The following is a 7,661-nucleotide window of genomic DNA, read 5'->3' as shown; positions in this document are numbered from 1 at the left end:
AGTCTCTTTTTTCTTTTTGAGTGGAGCTAGGCGGAGCGAAATTCATCTGGCTAGGGTCAGGTTAGGTGTATGTGGCCAATTGACAGTGTTGGTGCACTTATGGCAATGAACAAAGCCTTTTCACAAGTTGGTTTTGTATGCTGCCATGCCAACGCCAATGGCTTCTCTACCCAGACTTAGGACTGGGTGTAGTAGGAGCATGTCTTAAAGGTGCTATATGAAAGAATTTTTGTTTAAGACATTAAATAAACAACAGACCCTTTCAACAATAAAAACAAAAACAATGCTTGAACGTTCTATTTGGGCCCCAATCTACTTCCTCTGCATTAAGATAACATATGGAATGTTAAAAAGGAAGTCTTGTGGGGCCAACTATGATGCTGATAATGGAACTCTCTTGAAAGGGTCCATACTCTTTTGATCCCGTGAGGGAAATTTGGTCTCTGCATTTATCCCAATCTGTGAATTAGTGAAACACACTCAGCACACAGTGAACACACAGTGAGGTGAAGCACACACTAATCCCGACACAGTGAGCTCCCTGCTACAGCGGCGCTCGGGGAGCAGTGAGGGGTTAGGTGCCTTGCTCAAGGGCATTTCAGCTGTTCCTAGTTGGGGTTCGAACCGGCAACCCTCCGGTTACAAAAAGGGTAGAAACGGTCCTAGTTCACTAGCTGACATCTACAGTGCAACAGTGCAAACATTTTCAGACCCTTTCAAGTTTTCCACATTTTTTTGTTTCAGACTAATTTTAAAATGGATTCAATTCATTTTTTCCCTCATTAATCTACATACAATACTCCAACACTCCACAAAAAAACAGGTTTTTGGAATGTTTTGTAAATTTATAAAGAATAAAAGACTGAAATATTCCATTTACATAAGTATTCATACCCTTTGTTATGATGCTTGCAATTGAGCTCTGGTGCATCCTACTTCTATCAATGGTCCTTGAGATGCTTCTACAACTTGATTGGAGTCCACCTGTACCTAAATGAATTCACTGGACATTATTAGGAGAGGCACACATCTCTTTATATAAGGTCTCACAGTTGATGGTGTATGTCAGAGTGAAAACCAAGCCACGAGGTCAAGAGAATTGTCCGTAGACCCGCAAGACAGGGTTGTGTGAAGACAAGAACATTTCTGCAGCATTGAAAGTGCCCAAGCGAACAGTGGCCAAGGACCCAATGGTCACTATGAATGAGATCCAGAGTTCCTTTGAGAGGATGAGAGAAGTGTTAAGAAGGACAAACATCAATGCAGCTCAGATGATTTTACTTCTCATGGTCTGAGAGTCGTTGAGGTGCTTTTTGGGAAATCCCGGCAGAAAATGACTTCTACTGTATCTGTCCACTCTACCATAAAGGCCTGATTGGTGGAGTGATGCACTGATGTTTGTCCTTCTTTACACTTCTCTCATCCTCTCAAAGGAACAAAGGGTCTAAATACTTTTCCGAAACACTCCAAACACCTGCTTTTTGTGGAGTGTTGGAGTATTGTGTGTAGATTAATGAGGAAAAAAAATGAATTGAATCCATTTTGCTACACTGTATACAGGCCCAGCAGTTTCTGCTCCTGACAGATGAGGGTGTGGACTCAACTCATTGTGAGATGATAGGTCCAGTGTGTCACCATGAGGAAGTATGTATTTGCAAACGTTGCTAATGTTTAAAAGCCTCAGAACCATATAACTAATTGGTTTATTATTCACCATTTGTTTTAATTCAATTGTGAGTTTCTGGCCCATGCTAAGAGGCTTACACAAGTCTCCAAAGGAGTTTTAAATACTTAAGTTCTGAAAACACTGGATAAGACCTTTAACGAGGTAATTTTGCTTGGTTAGGATTTGCATACACATTTGCACATGTACATGTATCTGTGAACTACTTTAGACTGAGCTGTAATCAGAAATCTTTTGCATGTGTATCAGTGGTGGATAGAGTACTGTTAAAGAACTAACCATTTCTTAAAAAGTATATTGTTAACAAAGTTACAAGTTACTTTCCATTTTTATATTTTCAAGTTGTGCAGGAAAGTGCAAAATAAGTAATTGTAGGAACAGAAATTGTCTAGGGATTGTTTCAGAAATGAAGTCTCAGTCAGCCAGGAGTGAAGTCAGAAATCTCAGAGAGCTTTATTCACGAATCCGGAGACTTACGTTGTGTTGCTAACAGACGCAGTCTGATGTTACAAACAAGGAAACACTTCTTATACCCTACTGACAGTTCAGACAAGACATGACATCTCCATTAATGGTATGCAAACGTGTTTACGACATAGTTACCCCAGAGTCAACTATATCTTTAAGGCTGTATCCCACAACAACCAAGGTCCATGGAATCCAGTCAAGATTGACCCCAAGGCAGTAAATAAGGTCTTAGGGGCGCCAGCCCGTCGAACTAGGCCTACCCAGCCTCCTTGGAGGACACACAGTATGGCACACACACACACAGCACACATACACTCAGCATGGAACACACACACACACAGCATGGCTGCGCAAACACCTTGAACATGAAATTCCACAGTTGTTACCTCATAAATCTCTCCTTCACTTTCTGCTTACAGCAGCGTCTCTTTCTTCACCATTTGCACAAACCATACCAAAAGAGTAAATGGTTGAATATAGCACACACTTATATGGTGAGACACCTTTAAGGCCAAAATTTCTTACTACAGTAATACGGGCAAAAACGGCACTTGTACTTCTTAATTAGGTAAAGCAGCTTCAGAGGGCCAATCAGACATAAGATAAACAAGGCTAATGGTTCCCTAGCTACTCCCACTATCTACCCCTCACTCCACCTATTAACGTTTATTAGTTATCCATTGCAGCATCGCCTATATTAGACTGTTATGCTAGCTCAGCCTTTAAATATGTTGTTATTTTGGTCATGTGGACTTGATTAAACGGATAAAGATAATTCATATACTGCTTATTTCTTACATGACTGAAGCAGTAGACTAGGTTCAACAGTGGTGTTTGAGGTTGCTGTGTTAAGTTGTTGTGTGTGATCGCTAAACAATTAGGATCAAATCAGTTTATTTTGACATACGGGAGTTAGCCTGACCTGGAACGTTAGCCTATAGCACATAAGCCTATTCTGTTTTCATTTATTAGCATTTGTTGTGATTATATAATCAAATGACACCCATGATAACTTGAAATAGAAGGACAGAAGATAGGTGATTGATGTCCACAAGCACGAATTTCACGAGACAAATTAGAACAAACTGTTCGTAAAAAAATAATCTTGCCATGTTTAAAATGCTGCACTTTTTCCTTCATAGCCTATCTCTGGCAATTCATTTTGGATGACTGTAGATAGTAGTATTTTAGCCTACGCTTCACGTAGACAGTAGGCTACACCATTAGGCTATCTTGAGAATAAAAGACTTCACAGCTGCTAACGATCATCCTCCACAACCAGGAGGATAGGTAGGCTAAACGGTCGTTCGTTGCCTTTTTGCTTCTTATTGTAAAACCAACTGTTAGGGCCTACACAAGTGGTCGGCATCCCGGTCAATATTTGATATTAAAATTTCAATTTTGAAGCTATTTGTAACTATGTGTAGCCTATGCAACAGACTGTTGTAGGCTTGCCTACCACTCTCTGCAGTGCCTTGCCTACCATTCTTGCCTACCACTCTAGTTGTAAACAAACGGTCACATGACATTATGACGTAGGTGCAAAACCTTAATACCCTTCTCTCTCCATATCCCTATCTCAGAATGGACAAATTAATTACCCATAATTACAAACAAAATGCTTTGCAAATGTTGATCTAAGAGCAGTCATCAACAAGCTGTCTGTCTGAAAGTTCTCACTATACAAGGCAATGTGTTCGACTCAGTCGTCATTGTGTGTGTATTGTGGTCTAATGAGAAGCTGTGGCCTACTTATTTTTTCTTAGAGGCAGCTAGCATCTCGGCAGCTAGCACGTCGGCATCTGGATCTCTCTCCCTGACGATGTAGGGCTGATTTGTATATGGATACAGAAAAAAAAATGTTGTAAGTATATGGAAAATGTACTGGAGTAAAAAGTAGATTACTGGCTTAAACACTTTATCGAGTAATGAGTAGAAGTACAGTTTAAGGCGAGGATTACATCAGTCAGCGGCAGCAGCAAACGTAATGCAACGCTCAGACCATAATAAGTTTTGTCTCGTTCTTAAGCAACACAAACGGTTTGTCAATTGAATATCCTAGCGTTGCGCTTTGAAAGTTGAACCAAGTTAGCATTACGCCAGCGTTAGCACCGTTCCACTGCCGAACCATAGAGAACAATAGGAAACCTGCCGCTTGCTGCTGGCTAATGTGATCCCCGCCTTAAAAAGGAATATGAAGAGTACTTGTGATAACACTTTATAATAACTACACATAATTAATTATTTATTAAGCATTTGTAAACTATTAGTAAATGGTTTGTTCATCATTTATAAAGTATTGATCATACATTATTTCTCATCAGTAAAGCTTTTGTACACACAGTTGGTGTGTTGGTTTGGTCATAGTAAATAAGCCTATATCTAAAATATGTTTATAAATATTTTTTAATATTTTAATAAATGATGCAATAATATTTTGTTGATGAAGTAATATTTCCATCATTTAACAGTTGTTAAATACACATGTACTAATGATACATGTTTTATAAACCACTTCCTAATTCATCATTAACTCAGGAGTCACAAGTGGTTATGGTATTTTGTGTGCTCATCCAAAGTGAAGACTTTGTATGCCTTACGAAGCATTTACAAATGAGTTGTACAAGTTACATTTACGTTCATTCATTTAGCAGACAATTTTATCCATAGCGACTTACACATGTCAACTAGAAAATGTAATTTCGAGGAAATTACCAGTGCATGAAAATATAAATATACTGTATATTAACATAAAATGCAAAACAAACTTTTATTTGGAAACAGTTGGCAGGAGTCATAGTTGATAACAACTGACAGTTGAAATGTCTAAACAGTTAAATAGTTGAGTAGTTTAAATAGTTAAATTATTTAATAGTGAATTATTGTAGTGAGGACATTTATTTTGAAACAGTTGTGGGCAGAGGAAATAGGAACAGAATCTGTACTGTAGTCTTAATAGAGCCAGATTGTATGCTTAAAGCCTGAGACAGAGTATATAGTTTAAAAGTTGAATTTAGATAGTGTAATGGATGTTGATAGACAGAAAGTTGAATGGATGTTGATAGGCAGATTGTTTAATGGTTGTTGGTGGATAGTTTAATGGATGGATGAGTGAATGGTTTGAAGAGGATGAATGGATAGACAGTTGGATGGAATGTGCCTTATATCCTTGTAGAATGGAGAGACACAGAGAGAGTTGGCCTAGTTAAGCAGAAAGCAGTTGATACAGGTGCAATCAGTTTAACTGGCCCTTTGATCGGTCCTAGTAGTGAGCAGCTGGAAGTTGATACAGGTGCAAATCAAGTTAATTAGCCCATTGTGATGTCATCAACCCATGTTAAGTCATTAAGAAAAATAAGCTTGTTTTTTATTAATATCTCAAAAGTATAAAGTTTACAAAAGTGAAAAATACATTCCCCACGTGTCCTTTTCAAGACCTACGTTACAAAGTTTGAATGAAGTTTCTACGTTAAACGGTTAAAGCTGAATTAGATGCAGAAATTTAGTGGGAAGAAGAAGAAGAAGAAGAAGAAGAAGAAGACTTCGGATAACAGAACAGTGCATTTTCATGCACTATAATTAAAGGCCAATGGCACAACAGTAGAAGTTGGGAATTGAACCCCCAACTTTTTAGGATACTGTATTATGACCGCCGGCGTTTAAGGCGGGCGGTCATATAGGTTTAGTCAGATTTTTTTTTTTTTTTTTTCGCATGCCCAAATTTCCGTCAATGATTCCCCGGGACACTGAAAGACCGGGGGTACACGAAAACTTGGTGGGCATGTAACCCCACATGGATAGCATGGAACCATCGTTTTTCGTTTTGATCTGTAGCCCCCCCGCTGGACTGGACCCCCCGAAAGGAGGGTAGGGCAGACACAGTTTTCTGTGAATATCTCGAAAACCGTAGGGTTTAGGAGGACCATTTTTTTTGTATGTTGATCTCAAGGGGCCATGTCAACCCATTCCATAACCACTCATTTCATGTATAGCGCCACCTAGTTAAACACAAAAAAGTAAAAATGAGGTGTTGTAATTGAAGGTATCTGTGACCTAACATAGTCAAAACTGCACGAAATTGGAATTGTAGGATCATTATGACACCCTCTGTATGCACGCCAAGTTTTGTGGAATTCCGTTCATGGGGGCCACACAATAAATTAATTTATGTAACTATACACCAACTGGCCTGTAGGTGGCGGAGACAGTTTTCTGTGAATATCTCGAGAACCGTAGGGCCTAGGAGGTCCATCTTTTTTATGTATGTTGGTCTTAAGGGGGCATGTCAACCCATCCCATTACCACTTATTTCATGTATAGCGCCACCTAGTTAAAAATTAAAAAGCAAAAATTAGGTGTTTTCATCACAATATCTCTGGCTGACGAGGTCAAAACTGCACGAAATTAAAAGTGTAGGATCATTATGACACCCTCCGAATGCATGCCAAGTTTTGTGTACTTTTTCGTTCATGGGGGGCCTTACAATAAAATAATTTATGTGTACATTTAGTGACGCGACACCAACAAAGGATTCCCGGGACACTGAAAGACCGGGTACACAAAACTTGGTGGGCATGTACCCCCTCATGGATAGCATGGAACCGTCATTCTTCGTTTTGATCTGTAGCCCCCGCTGGACTGGACCCCCGAAAGGGGGGGGCAGACACAGTTCTCTGTGAATATCTTGAGAACTGTAGGGCCTAGGATGACCAATTTTTTTCCAGATGTTTGCCTCCAGGGGTCATGTTAACCCATTCCATGTGCACACATGTGCATAAACAGATACACACGCACACACATATACATTTACAGTAATCATAATGTATGACACATACTCACACAGTAGACATATGTACGCATGCATGCACATGCACAAACACACATACGCAGGCAAACACACAAGCACGCACATACACACACACCCACACACCCACACACATAAACATAAATTTGTACACGCACACATGCACATAATTCAAGATTTTTCCCGTAATCTACTCCCTGAATTTTTTGGTCATTGATACCGGGACACCGAACCACCGGGGTACATGAAATTTGGTGGGTATGTAGCCCCACTAGACTTTTACGGACAAATTTCATTTCGTACCCGGGGACCACCACCAGACCCCCCCCCCCACCCCGGGCTGGGCCCCCGAACCATAAAAAAAAAAACAGTTTTTCCTAAATAACTACCTGAACCGTGGCACTGAGGATGAAGAATCTTTTTTATGGTATGTTGGTCTCAAGGGCCCACATCAACCTGGCTCATAATCTCATTTGTGATTTGCACCCCACCCCCGTAAAAAAATGAAAATGCAATATTATTTTGCTTTAATTGCCCCTATCTTCAGTTAAGATGTTCAGAACTGCACCAAATGTTATGTGTATGATTGACCTGGCATTCTCTGGGGGGTATGCCAAGTTTCGTAGAATTTCATCCATGGGGGTCTAAAAATTAGGTTATGTGTACATTTAGTGACTGTACACTCATTGGCCTGTAAATGGCGGT

This window comes from Alosa alosa, chromosome 17, assembly GCF_017589495.1.
Source record: "Alosa alosa isolate M-15738 ecotype Scorff River chromosome 17, AALO_Geno_1.1, whole genome shotgun sequence".
In the NCBI taxonomy this organism is placed as follows: Eukaryota; Metazoa; Chordata; class Actinopteri; order Clupeiformes; family Clupeidae; genus Alosa; species Alosa alosa.
Note: the sequence above shows the minus strand (reverse complement) of the source record.